This window comes from Triturus cristatus, chromosome 11 (genome assembly GCF_964204655.1).
Source record: "Triturus cristatus chromosome 11, aTriCri1.1, whole genome shotgun sequence".
NCBI classification, from domain to species: domain Eukaryota; kingdom Metazoa; phylum Chordata; class Amphibia; order Caudata; family Salamandridae; genus Triturus; species Triturus cristatus.
The window spans coordinates 175,290,818-175,305,468 of NC_140594.1; the positions used below are offsets into that span (position 1 = coordinate 175,290,818).

At 42.4% G+C, this 14,651-nt stretch overlaps 1 protein-coding gene across 4 annotated transcripts in view; it reads right to left on the minus strand.

The window, feature by feature from the left end:
• Nucleotides 1-14,651, minus strand: part of HVCN1 (hydrogen voltage gated channel 1) — a 246,507-nt gene that overhangs the window by 202,993 nt on the left and 28,863 nt on the right. For 2 of the 4 annotated variants that reach the window (XM_085636321.1, XM_085636317.1), the window contains exon 2: nt 13,328-13,452. The exons of the other annotated variants lie outside the window; for them this stretch is intronic. The gene's annotated coding sequence lies outside the window, so the exon portion shown is untranslated. The remainder of the gene's footprint in view (nt 1-13,327; nt 13,453-14,651) is intronic. 4 annotated transcript variants of the gene reach the window in all.

The following is a 14,651-nucleotide window of genomic DNA, read 5'->3' on the forward strand; positions in this document are numbered from 1 at the left end:
GAAGGATGCACAGCACCAGGTTAAGTAGCTTGGACTCTGTTCTTACCTTCCACTTATTTCTGTTTATGAAATCAATCGCTTACAGGATCGGTGCACCGTTACATGCAAGCCAGGCAGTTCCAGAGTGACTGTGTACCAAAGCAGCACAGAGCACATGCATGCACCAAACGACTACTTCTTCACAAACACAAGATGTAGAAGTGATGTCAATCAGATGCTGCAAATGATCAATAGAATAATGCACATGGCTTAAAGCCACAGCCACTGTACCATACAACCTGAATGACGAAGCAGACAGAAGAAAAACAAGCATTTGAAATGCAATCGGTCTTGCCTTTGGGACCTTATATGTATTTAGCTATGCAGCACATTAGCATGGGTGCTGAATGATCTACTATTCTTTAACATGGAGGGAAAGTAAGCACCAAACTGCTTGACACGTCAGGTATGGGAACACATGTAGAGAAATATTGCCTTTCAGCGGGAAATGGTATAGTCCAAAGCTCTGCTTTTAATATAAAATAAGGGCCTTCGATGGTCATAGCACTGAAAATACAAGATTTGAAAAAAATAATATTGTCTACGGGTGCTCATGGACGTCCATTTCTATGAACTGGAATCTAGAGAATGCTAAAGTGATTCTGGCATTTTACAGATCTCTGCTGGTTGTTTTCTATTAAAAAAAACAGTTAAATAGAGCCAGTTGCCATAAAAATATAAAAAAAGTCCCTCAGCAGAAACCAATTCTGCTATTTTACTGACCTCTACTGGTCGTTTTCTATCAAGACAGTTCAATAGAGGCAGTTGAACAGAAAAAAAGTCTCTAACCGGAAGAAGACAAGTACTAGGGCTGATCTCCAGAGCCCACAGAGTACATACACATAAAAGTATATACTAAAGTATATACAAGAGGTCTCGAATGCTCAACCTAAAAACAGCATAAGAACAGACGCAAACAACCATTTGCAATGCAATAGGTCTCGCATTTACGAGTTTCGTAAATGTGACACCTAATGCATTGCAAATGATGGTTTGTAAAAACGCCCACGCGGAGCTTTAACTCTAACGTCGGCAGCGCCCCTTTCTTTAGAGCCGTGTCTAAATAAAGGGGCGTGGTCGCCATTGAAAAGCACAGTATGGGGCGCTTTTACAAAAAAAAGCATTTGTTCATCAAGTTGACTAATAAATGCTTTTTTTTGTAAAAGCGCCCCCTGCCGTGCTTTCACTTTAAAGGCGCCTGCACCCCTTTCCTTAGACTCCGCTCGTTTAAGATAAGGGGCACGACCGTCATTAAAGTGTAAGTGTGGTATAGGGCAATAAAAAAAAAAAGAAATGTAATATATAGCAAAAAAAAGAAAAAAACATTCGGCCGCTTTTGGCCTTTGTTGTTGTACTGCGATTGCACTGCATATGCTGCTGGTGTGTAAGGGCCCCTGGGTGTGAGAGCTGAATGCTTTTGGGTCAAAATGTGTTGCTTCTTGTACAGAACAGCAGCAGATTCCAAAGCAGTCTATGAAACCATTAAGGCTATTAGATAGGGGTGAGACCACCTGGGTATAGCTGTGACGTTACCGTAATCCTCGAGCGGGACTTTCAGCCTTTGGTAGGTGTTGCAATAAGCAGTACCAAGCATGCTGGGATTTGTAGTTTCTTATTCCATATTTCAAGGTTGTGCCTACAGGTCTGGGCATGTTATGTGATCTTTTTTTTAAAAAAACAGGAGTGTCTGAAAGTCACTTGTGTCATTGGCAGTTAACAGGTCTGGGGGAAAGACATGGGAAAATGAGTACAGAGCGAGACGGGGTAAAGCTGGAAGCTATGTACATTTTACCTTTGGCACACTTTAACTCCTATTAAATAATATAATTTAGAAGATAAAGAGTGACACTCATCTGCAGCGTTTAAAAAGAAATATATGTGGCCTAGTGGCACCCGAAAAGTGGAATTACCTCCCCCCACACGTGTAAAATAACATTGTCTATCAAATACATTTTCATTTTTCGCCAGCGTTAAGGTTTCTATCGCTTAGATTAATATTTACAGGCACTCCCTTTTGGAATAAATACAATGGATTCTTGGCCCTTGCCAGTCTGCCGTCAAACTGGCAACAGCCCCAATAAGGCCCTCTGTTTGCTTGCCAAGCTAAACTATGTAATGTCTCAGAAGGTGATAAAAACAGAAATTCAAAATGTTATGCCTTGAACAGATCCAAAAATTAAAGTAAACAGGCAGGCAAGAATAAGCGGAGTTCTCATGTGTGACTTGTGGCAGTGTCTAGTTTGCTCCTACTGCCACATGCGTAAGGCCTCGAAGCACTGTAAGGAACATGTACATAAGACCGCTGGTAGGGCCTAAATTCCAGTGTCTCAAACAGCAGCATTCAAGCGGACTAAAGTCACGCCGTGTATCCTCCTCTCAAGCGCCTAGCGTCGGTTGGAGCGCTCAAGTTTTGCAGTAACATGTGCGCGTAGCTCAGCCCCTTCTGTTTTTAGGTCTCGCCTAGCGACGCAGCGCATGCGCTGTTCGCCTTGGCGAGACTATTGTTGTTGGTTTGGTGGGAGAACGGGGACAGGCAATGGGCACGCGCATGGCGTCTCCTCTCTAGCGATGTTTGCTTTCACACGCTCCCACTGAGCACTTCATTTAGCTTTCAGTTTCACTGCACGCTGCAACTATACAAGGCAGACACATACATTTCAGAGCTCAAGCATATCTACATTTGTTTTTGTAGATTTGCGCGCTTGATTTAGCTTTCAGTTTAACTGCGCGCCGCCCTTTGCCACTAACATGAGGGTTAAGTTCTCTTTCCTGGCCATCACCTTCCAGGTCATCCTAATAATTTTGTTTGCTATTTTTGTCACCTATGACACCCCTCACCATGACAACCATGGGAATAGTACACACGTCGAAGAGGACGAGTTTATCAAGCTGTACCCATGTAAGTATTTGTTTGCGTTCATGTATTTATTGGGAGCTGCATAAAGCGCCGGGAGGTGCCTGGGAGACTTTAAGGCGCTATACATTAAAGAGTATGTGGTTTGTTTAGAACCCACTGCTTTTAGATAGACCTAGTTGAACAACCCTTCCTGCATAATGTGCTACGAAGCTATCGGCGCGGTAGGGAATATGATGTAGTAATGCTGGTAACTTCACATTTTGCAGTTTGTTTGTGCTTTCTGACACTGAACAATGGGACCATGATATACTTACTGCCTTTCGAGGGTTTCTGCTCGACAAAGCATTAACTTTAATTATTTTAAAACCCAACGGGGTGGTCTGTGGTTCCTCACAAGAGTCCATTCACTCAGTTGATATTCCAATTAACAGAGAATGTCGCGCGTATTTTTTATTCTCGCTGAAGAAAGGATATTTGGAAGTGACTACGGAGAGCATCTTGCGGAGGTAGTTAATTTCGTCGCTCCAGGCGTTCAGAGGCAAATTTGTTTATTTGTTTTCTCTTTGAAAGCTCGTAACAGTTTCCGAGTCCGGACGAGGCGCTATCTTGTTCTCCAAGACACAGTGCGTTTAGGGCAGCTCCGTGTCATCCAGCTGGCCGTGCAATAGGACTCCCGCTTCTTGTAAATGAAACGCAGCTTGTTTCCCGTGCTGTAAATGCTGGGAGTCACCGAGTGCACACAAACACATCCGAGGCAGCCCGCGACCATCTCCAGGGCAATTTCAGGTGAGGCTCCGGAAATATATATATATTTTTTTTTTAAATGGGGCTAAATGGTTCGTATTGCAACACTCCAATACACAGTCATCCGGCACATTACAATGGGCTATTAGTTTTCCGTGACAGTACATCATGAACATGCAGTCAAGAAAGTGAGCCCTCAAGGGTGTATGCGATTATCATCAGCATGCACGTAACTCACTGAGCCATCTTGCCGACAGAGGAGGTACCGAGAATTCCTCATACAACGAGCCTAAAAATAAGCTGATGTATCCAACCTACTGACCTTTTCCTGTGCCCGAATGGCAGTCCATTTCGTATGTTGCTAGTTTAATAATGGAGACAGCATTCATATTTGACCGCTCTATGTATTGAATTAGGGTTGGGTTCGTGAGTCAGTTAATTGTATGCGATTCTAGAGAAGATGGACTCATGTACTGTACCAGGGTCACTTTTTCCGGGAGTCTTTTTGCTTGAATATCACAATGTAAGTGTAATTCCCAAAATGGAGACAGGACTGGAGCACATCCTTCACAGCAAAAAAAAACAAGCATTTGCAATACAATAGGTCTCGCATTTATGCGAGTTTGAGCTATTGGCATTGATAATGACAATGTCTTTTATTTAGGTTTTGGTTTTTGAAACATAAATAAAACGCATTGTTATTTATAATGCCAAGAGCTTAAACTCGCGTAAATGCGAGACCTATTGCACTGCAAATGCTTGTTTTACTTGCATTCTGAAGCTAGTAATGTGGATTTTAGCAAGAATAAACGGCACTAAAACTACAGACTTGAAAAAAATAACTTGGACAGGACAAGCTGCTGATGGATGGAAAGGGGCCAGCACAGAGCTCTGGGCAGCTCCCTGCTCGGTGTCCTTATAAGAGAACGCTCACATGCTCGCCCTGCTGCGACTGGGCTGTTTATGTCGCACAAGGCCTCTGCGTTTGCATTTATCGCGGGGGCTCTTTTTTAATAGGGCTTTTCGGGCAGCTTAGGGGCGCTTTTTTCGCCTTGGAACGTCATCGCTGCTGATGCCAGGGGAGCCGCAAAAAGCTGACTGCAGTAGGCATGTTAGAACCATTAAACAAAATAGTGCTCGGAGACTATAATTAAAGCCTCCAGAGCAACAACACACGTAACAGGGGTGGTGCCATGGGAGTTAAAAAAAAAAACGAAACAAGGGGATACTAAGGCGGGACTATTAAGCCTTTTGCCCAATGAACAACCACCGTTTACAGCGAACAATGACAAGCCAATGAAAAATGTGGGCAGAGTGGGCGGAGCTTCAAGTCCCTACCTCAATACAGCATGCCTCGCGGGGCAGCGCATGAGCTGCCCATGCTCGACCTAAAAAGTATACAAAAATGTGTGCTTGGTCCCATAAGAAGAATTTACTAAGCACAAGAGAAGCACATTCCGATCCACACCGATAGAAACGAGGAAACTGGTGAGGGTACTTTAGGCATAGGGTTGGTGGCATGCTAGGCGTATTTTATACTGATAGCTATCAAAGCAGTTTCATCCTGCTGTAGGTGACGAGGATGACTACAGGTTTAGGAAGGGAGAGAGCAAGGACTATAGATTATACAGATGTATTATACCTATAGAAAGCTATCCAAATTAAGGTTTATCAAACAGAAAAACCCTTAGCAAAAAAAAAAGACAGGTGAGCAGATCACAAAGACCCAGGTGAACTTTAGATCTAGGCAGCAGGAGGATTATGATCCAGGTGTGCTCGGGTAGAAGTAGCATTTAAACTGGCATTTTCAAGACTGATGGATCATACTGTCGAAGCTAGCTCCAATGAGCATGCTTTAGGTCAGACCTCGCTGGCCTGTCCACAAGCAACCTTATGGGAAAATTAATTCACTCTCAGCTACCTTCGGTCCTTCAATATCCAAGTCAGCTGCAATGCTGATCTTCACAGGTTTAACAAAACAACAATGTCTCAACTGGATGTCATTTAAAAGGCAAATTTCAAAGCAATAATGAAATCACAAGGGGAAGGACGCTTGATTCGCCCGCTCCGTCCCGTTTTTCTTTGAAGATTTGGTCCAGCCCTTTGATTTACTCAGCTTTGATTCTTCCCCCGAGGCACGTACCTTTTGACGCCTACACCTGGCTCCCGTACTTCGAGTGATTGTCGGTTGCAGCCCTTTGATTCACTCAGTTTTGATTCTTCCCCCGAGGCACGTACCTTTTTGACGCCTACACCTGGCTCCCGGACTTCGAGTGATTGCCGGTTGCAGATCCCGGTGATGTTTACCCCTGATTACTAATTCTACTGATTACACGCTGATTTGCATCCAGATTTATCTTTATTGGATTCTCCGTATTTACCTATACTACGTCCAGCACACGTTTATTTATGACCATTGTCCTGATGATGGCCTGAAATCAATCAGGCTGAAACGCCGTCGACAACCCTCAGCAAAGAACTTTGGCTTTTCTGTGGTCACTTGTAAAATTATTTAAATTAGATTGTATATAGTTATATTCCTATGACCACATTGTCATTATTATTTCATCGCCGTTCACGCTGTCTTCACCTATTGTGTTCACTGCGCCGTTCACCATCACTAGCACGCCCAGTGCTCACTTGTGTGTTTTGGTCTTTTTGTACTTTTATTGTACCGTAGTGCTGTTCTAACTACTTACAATATACTTTTTTCATGAATTTCTTAGTGGTCTCCCTTCCTTCCCCTTGTGATTTCATTATTGCTTTGAAATTTGCCTTTTAAATGACATCCAGTTGAGACATTGTTTTGTTAAACATTATTGCCCGGTCTCTGCTGGGATAACCGGCTTACTCCTGTTTTTTGTTTCTCGATCTTCACAGGTTGGCTTGCATTTTTCTGATTGAGATCATGCTTTCTCCTCAAAAACCAAAACTAGTTTCTTCACATCCTGGCAGGTGGGATATTTTTCAAAAACAACATTATTAGGTGATTGCTCACAGTATTTAGAAAATACCCTGCAAAAAGTTACACAGCAACTTAGTGGTCACTGAAAAGTAGGACCCATATCCAAGTTTAACCCTAAAACCCCAAACCTCCAGTCTACTCCTACCCTGAATGGTCAGGGCAGCTTAGGTGTAGCACAAGGGATTGCAAGTTCGTAAAGAGTATGAAAAGATCAAAACGAGGACACAAAAACAAAGGAAAAAGAAAAAGTATGCAGTTATAACCGGGTGAGCACTATGGCCCTCTCCACGTCACAATCAACCCAAGCAACATAATATCAAGGGACTCTTCGGATTAGTCAAGTGGCCCAAAGCACTCAAGGTCGGTGGGCAAATCACACACACACCCATTTCGGGACCACGTAATCCAGTAGAGGGTGCTAGATTAGCAGAATTCATACAGTCACAAAAGCAACACGAGAACTGTTGTATCACTATCCATTTCCGTATCTTGTCCTCGTTGATTATGCCATCTTCCATGAACTGCTTTGGAGATACCCCTCTACAACCTCTGAAGTACTTTGTAGGTTGGGGAGACCACCGCCCATTCCTTTGTTAGAAGGAATTTCTACTGCCCATTCCGCCTCGTAATGTGTTGGACCACACACTGAACTCTGCCTAACATGTAACCCACACACCACCTTGACTAGTTCAAACTAGCATGGTCCATCACTACTAATTGAAAAGCCAAAGAAAATGTGAATGAAGATTCACAGTATCGAATGAGGTTTGAACTTTTAAATGCAAAAACAACGACTGATGGACAGAATGCTAAACAATGTCAAACATTCACCCCCAGTACAGAGATCTGGGCATAAATACATGGTTTCGCTCACCATGCCATTCCAGTTTGGACCCAACCATATGCAAATCAGTCTTGATCCTGCTCCCCATGGGAACAGTCCAGCCTGAACTGCTAGGCCAGGTCCTTCCCGTTCCGGAAACAAGAATCCTGCGACTGGTTTAGAGGTATCAACCCTCAGCAGCCAGGCTAGCTTGATTCCAGTGGTATGGCGAGTACAAGACCCACATCTGAGCATACCCATCTCACTTGGGGTGACAAATACAAAAAGAGCAATTGATAGCCAGAATGCTAAACAATGTCAAACATTTACCGCCAGTATAGAAATCTGGATCTAAATCCATCGATTTTTTGCTCACCATGCCATTCCAGTTTGGACCAAGTCATATGCAAATCAGTCTTGGCCCTGCTCCCCATGGGAACAGTCCAGCCCGAACTACCAGGCCAGGCCCTCCCTGGACCAGATACAAACATCCTGGGACCAGTTTCGGGGTATCACACCTCATCAGCCACGCTAGCTTGACACTAGTGGCATGGTAAGCACGTCTGGGCATTTACAACCACCAGATTGCTTCAGTTGGAGACCAGATCCTGAGGCTATTTCCACAGATTACCTTTAAAAGGAATCAATTCAAATGAGGTGTATGCTTTTCCCGCATTTGCAATGACTTAGAGTTGTTATTCAAAATTTGGGACGATAGGCCTGTATGATGTTGATTACCCTAGTTTGTCCAGCCAAGTCTTAATAACCATCACTCCTGGTGATGTCAGCCCTGCAGAGGAGTTCACTGAAAAGTATACATAAGTAGCTGATTAGTGGCAACCGGCACAGGGAGCAGTTTGGCAAGTGATGTCTGAATAGGCTGGAAGTCTTACATCAGTTAACTATTGATGATTATGAAGTTGAAACCTCCAGTATGTAGATATTCCTCGTTGTGCAACGTTCATGAGGAATTATTGCAGGTCCTGTGAGTTTCCGACTATAGAACAATATATTTCTGTTTTTTACTCTAGAAACGATACTGATCTTAACACAGGATTAACAAAAATATCTTCCTGTATAATTTCTTAATTTAGATTAATGAGAATCACAAGTTATTTGTGTTGAGGTGCCCTAAGAAATATGCAGTCAGCTGAAATTAGTTCTCATGGGATACCTCAATTATTCACCTTTTTGTTAAGCCAACAATTTCTTGTCAGTTTTGAGAAGGCATATAGGAGGGTGGGATAGATGCCAGTGTTACAATGATCATTCACTTAAGGGAGGTGTGAATTTTATTAGAAACTAGGAAGTTCATATTATTCCTCTAACACATTACGCTTGTGTGTTTTTTCAGGATGAGTACTTATGAAGTTTGGCGTAAAAGGGAGAACATGAGAGGTTTTACATTGTTGTTTTGAAAACTAAGCAGCTGAATATGTTCACATTACTAGGAATCCCTGAAGTGATGACGTTTTTGTCACTTTTGCAGAAAAGATGTCTGTTTTCTGTCTCGGCTATTGGCTGTTTCTGATAACTCAAGATAGACCTATTGTTTCCAAGTCGTAATATATACTTAGCGTGGACTTTAGGTCAACTCCTTACTCATGATTGGGTGGGTTTGTTGTCTATGTCATTTGTATGCTCCTGATTCGATGACTTCCTCTTTTTTTTGTGTATGTGCCACCCAGAAGCATTTCAGTCTCACAGTGTTCTGATTGGATGAGAAGTATCGCTCACAGCAGCCCTCTCCTGAAATATGGGGGTTGCCAACTCAGTTCTGCACATGGGCTACAACACGATCGAGGCAGCAGCCGTCTCCTCACACCGAAAGGGCTCCCCACTGGACCTTGCTCCCTCCAACGCTCTCCTCTTCCTCACAGGGCACACTGGTCTTGGCAAGCAGGCAGGCGCTGGTGCACCAGGAGAGTTAAACACACAGCAGCTGAGCTTTTAAAAGTGACTGAGCCTGTAGGCCTCACTCCTGTGACACAGGTAAATAAGGGCCTGTTTACTCCTACTGATCACTACATGATATGCTGCCACCATACGCTTGTGCTGCTCAACTCCTGGTGAAGATGATCGCCATCCAACACTTATGAGGGTAGGATTTACATGCCACTCCCAGTCCAATAAGACCACAATTCATGACACAGGCCTATGTCATAGAACATATGCATAATCCGTGTAAGGGCTTTGCTGGTAAAGGGCAGTCCCAGCGATCTAGCACCAGTCAGAAGAAAGCTTATTTTCGGCTCTTTTGGTTCCGAGCTTTTAGGGTTTAACCACAGACCTCTCTTCCTTCTGGAAGCAGGTGCTCATTCACAGATCAAGATATTCTTTGCTACGTATGCCGGAGTGTTTTAGTAGACTGCCTTTTAAGTCTTCCACTACTGGAGTGGTATGATCTTAAAACAAGAGTCTTGTTATCCGCCAGAATAACGTCATTTGCTACTCATTCGAAGCTAGGGAAATTGCTCTCAAAATTAACCTAGCATACTTTACTCCAACATTTCACAATCACAAACTGATACGCTGGAGGCAAATAATGTTATTGTGAATGCTCCTCATAAACATGACTCAGATGAATTGTGGCCATCCTTCTGAAGTGATGGAAATGTAGAAATGGTAATACTCATTTTCTCTCTGTTTGCAGCCACAAATACTCTGGTTAAAATCAACGCCTTAAGTGATCAACCGGCCAAGTCATACCTGCTGCCTTTTCTCATGTCATTAGTAGAATCAGACTCACGCCAGTCTTTTCAGTGCATGTAGATACATCGAAGCAGTGCCAGCACTTGTACTCTAAACAGGAAAATCCATCCCTAGCCCACTGAATTTTCATGCATTTAATTGAGATGGGCAGGGACAGCACAGAGGACAGCTACTGAGGCAGATTATGGAAAACGTAATCTGGGCTAACATGGCATCTGTGTGCTTTCACCACTGCATAAATTGAAACAGATTAATTAGTGATGACCAATCACACTAATTTACTGCATCGACAAAATCGGTCTGTCCTACTGAAATCTCACGTGGACATAATTGTTTTATATTGTGCTGTCTTGCGGTGACAGAAAAATAAATGGTAAAGTGGAAGGCCTGAATTTGGCAAATGAGAGAAGTTTATGGTCTCCAATGAAACAGAATGTATTAAGCGTCATATACATGGCCCCTCAAACCACACTGCTGTCTCAGAGTACCGCATGCTGGTGTCCAAGACAACGGAGACGGGGGAGAAAAGCTCGTCGAAACATACAAGTGTGCTGGACACCTACTCATACTATCTTGGGACAAAAAATAGGAACCGGAGTAGTAGTGGATGTTTTCGTTCTGCACTTAGATTAGTACCACAAACTCTTGCGTAGTTCAGAAAGTGGATCATTTCTCTCCAGGAATTTGATTTTGAGGTAGATTATGTTCCTGGTGTCATAACAAATCTGCTGACTGTCTTTCTAGACTAGTTAATCCTGGGATGAGCAATTTGGATGAGGAAGATAGCAAAGGGGATGATGGTATCAATGTCTGTGAAGTGACATCTGGTGCAATTAATGAATCTGAATGTAGAGGTGAGATACAAAAAGATAAAGAGGTTAAGAATGTCAGAGAAGTTGAAAACTAACAATAGGTTGGAGAAACCGTGGGCTCTGGTTGGGGACGAGCTCTCTGTTAATGATGGTCTTCTTACTCGAGGTAACAAGTTGGTTCCTCCATCAGGTATGAGAAGTAAAGTTCTTAGTTTAGCTCACTCAGGGCATTTGGGGATTGTTAAGACAAAAGAACTTATAAGACTACAGTATTGGTGGCCAGGCATGGACTTGGAAGTCGAAAGATTAGTTCGGGAGTGTGTAGAATGTTGTATGAGTGACAAGATATTAAAGACCAGACAAGTTCCCATGGCATGTAGGAAGTTACCGAAGTATCCGTGGGATGAGATTGCTATTGATATTGTGGGGCCCTTGCAAGGTGTGAGTGACACTCCTTATCTTATTGTAGTGTTAGATCTTTATTCCAGATGGATTGAGGTGGGTGCAGTTAGAGACATCTCTACGGGGTGTGTCATTAAATGTTTGGAAGGAATCTTTAAAAGAGAAAGTTTTCCTAATAGCATTCTTTCTGATAATGGACCACAATTCTGTTCTAGAGACTTCTTAAGTTTTCTAAATTAGTGTGGTATTGTTGAAAAAAGAAGTGCCATTTATCACCCGGAAACGAATGGAGCAGTGAAAAGAGTTAACAAAACTCTCAAAGTATTCAACTCGCTAGGGTGAATAATTTGAACTGGAAAGAGGTCTTACAGGACAGAATTACATATTATCGTATGTCACCTCATTTAACTACTGGCAGATCACCTTTTGAACTCTTTAAAGGTAGAGCTCCTAATTCAAAATTATGTCCAGGATGGATGAATTTAAACAAAAGGTTTAGTGGGCAATCAAATTGGTGCTTGGCGAAACAGGGAAATGAACAAACAGGTCGAGAGGAAAGCTTATTTTGATAAAAGAAAATCGGCACAATTAATTGAGGTGAAGGTGGGTGATTTGGTTAAGATTAAAGCTCCAGTTGGATGTTATCCTGGGTCTAAGTTTTCAAGGTGTAAGTCAGTTATTAAATTATTCAGAAATGCTGTTAAAACGGATGATGGCTGGATTTGGAACAAAAACCGCATTGTGGTAGTTAATCGTAATTTGTCCAATTTCAATGACCAAGGTGTTTTTAGTAACACTTCATAATCTTTGATGAATTCAACTTCTTCTTCTTCTTCTAATAGGTCTTCTGATACATTTACATGTGTCAGAGAAAGGAGTCCGAGGGTGCGGAGACTCCCAGAGTATATGAAAGACTATGTTTGATAGGTTTCTTTCCATAGTACTTAAATGACAAAATCTGATACATTTTCTCTTTATTTACTTATATTGTTTTCTAAAATTTATATTTTGGTGTATTTTGTTGTAAAGGGGGGAGATGTGTGACGTGGTGTTGTACCTTTAAACTGCAGAGAATATCTAGTTAGTGTTGTTCCATGTGGAACGTTTGTCCATGAATGTGAAGGGAAATTCCATCGATCGACAGTTGCAGCTGTACGGTCGATGGCTGAGGTGATTAAACCCTGCTTACCAGTTTCTTCTGCGTGAACGTGTCTTCTTTCTCATCTGAAGACACTACAACATGTACCTCAAATGTACAGCAGGCACCCAACAAACAAAAGAGCAGAAAAACAAATATCACACCAAAATATCAACTCACAGCCATCAAAAGCCTTTCATAAAACCAGTTTCCTTCTGCCTCCAAAGAACAGGATACACTAGCAAGAAACATGGCTGTTAAAACTATTATACTTCTCATGTCACAATGACAGAGCATTTATTATGCGAGGAATTACATCACATTGGAATACCAGACTCTCTGAACATGATCATCTGAGCAACAAGAAGGAAGTTGACACAAATAGTAAGTACTTTGTCCGTCGGTGCCAACGCAAATTTCCCTTCAAAGAGCAGGAAACACAATACAACTAAATCAATGCGTTCTTTTTTCTGGTGCTTGGGCACCAGGGGATTTTCCTAAACTTCCAGTCTACTACAGAACTGACACACATCACAGTGCAGTCATAAATTAAAGCTCCTACCTAGAATATTACACGAGAAAGGAGAAGTTCTCCTTTATGGACATTTTCAACATTTAGAGCTCTCTCTTTCAAACACAATCTATAGCACTGCATTGTAACTTTTAGCAGTCACATAAAATGCAATAGGAATTTAATAAGCCACATGAGGTAAATTTTTTAGTTAAATTGTTAAAAAATAAATATTTGAAAAACACTTTAGTACTGTAAGGCATCCTCTGAAGCCACAGTGCCAAGTGCTAGCACTTACAACTTGAGCGGATTTTAAAAGCTAACCTGTGTAAAGTTGCCAATGAATTCAATGAGAAGTCCCAAGATGGAGATCCTGCATTCTAGTAACTATTGCTTCTCCCGCATCAGCTCTTAGCTGGCTGTACTCAAGTAGAACATCATGTTCATCCCTAAAGGGAAGAGAGAGAAATCAAGACATCCCAATAAATCAAATCAGTTTGTGTTCTGACTGACTTATGGATCCATAAGCCCTCTTGACACTGCAGTAGTTTCTTAAACGTAGCAACAAGAATCAAGGAGCTTCATTTACATACCGTAAACTAGTTAACAACCTGCCTGACCCTACACAGATATTGAAAGACAAATGGTCCTCGGAGATCTCGACGAGACGGACTAGCAGATGGCGCTCTCGTCACCGCGGGAAGTTGCGATACCCTTGAGGTTAAGATTAATACAATTAAAGATACTTCACCCACGTACTATACTAGATTAACCCTGCACAAAATAGGAACAGCATCTCATCCATATTGCTTGCGGGAATGTGGGGAGGAGGGTACGTTTTTTCACACTATATGGCAGTGCCCGAGAATCATGCCGTACTGGGTAGCAGTAGCGATAAGAACTATATCGCAGACAGAGGGGGTGTCACCGGTACCGGAACCAAAAAGATGTTTACTGAATATATGGGAACCCAATGACTTGAATCATCAGGCGCAGGACTGGGCGACCTGGGGGATAATGTTTGCTAAGCGTAATATCGCTCGACTGTGGGGTTCCAGCCACTTACCAAAGCTCCGGGACTGGTGTAATGATATGGATGCAGCGATGGTGGCAGAAAAAGCTGCGTACATCAACCGAGGTTGTCCCAAGAAATGGGGAAAAGTTCGGGGAGCCTGGAATAAATACAGAGGCTATATCTGTGAGCCACCTGAACTACCAGGGGAAGAGGATTCGGAATGAAGTTGGGGGAGGGGATGCGAGACTTTTTGGATTTATAATTTTGTCTAAACATGTACTGCTGGTGGCGATGGTATGTGTAATATTGAAGGAGGCTGGGAGAACCAACTATAATTTTACGGTTATTTTTTGTGATGTTATTATGCCCTAAATTTAATAAAAAATATTTGTTTTTTTTAAAAAGAATCAAGAAGCCGACTGAAGTTGAGGAGTTTCCCACATCTTTATCCACTTCTGTAGCACTGTAGACAGCCTATTTTCCACTCTAATATCTGGACTGAAGCATTTGTTAACTTGGTAAAATTGGACTAAAGCCAGAGGACGTGCACGGTCTGAAAATATTGCAAGGCCGTCTTGCACGTGTTGGATTTGAGGAGTCAGGCCTCCAAATGGGAGTAGACTCAAATATCCA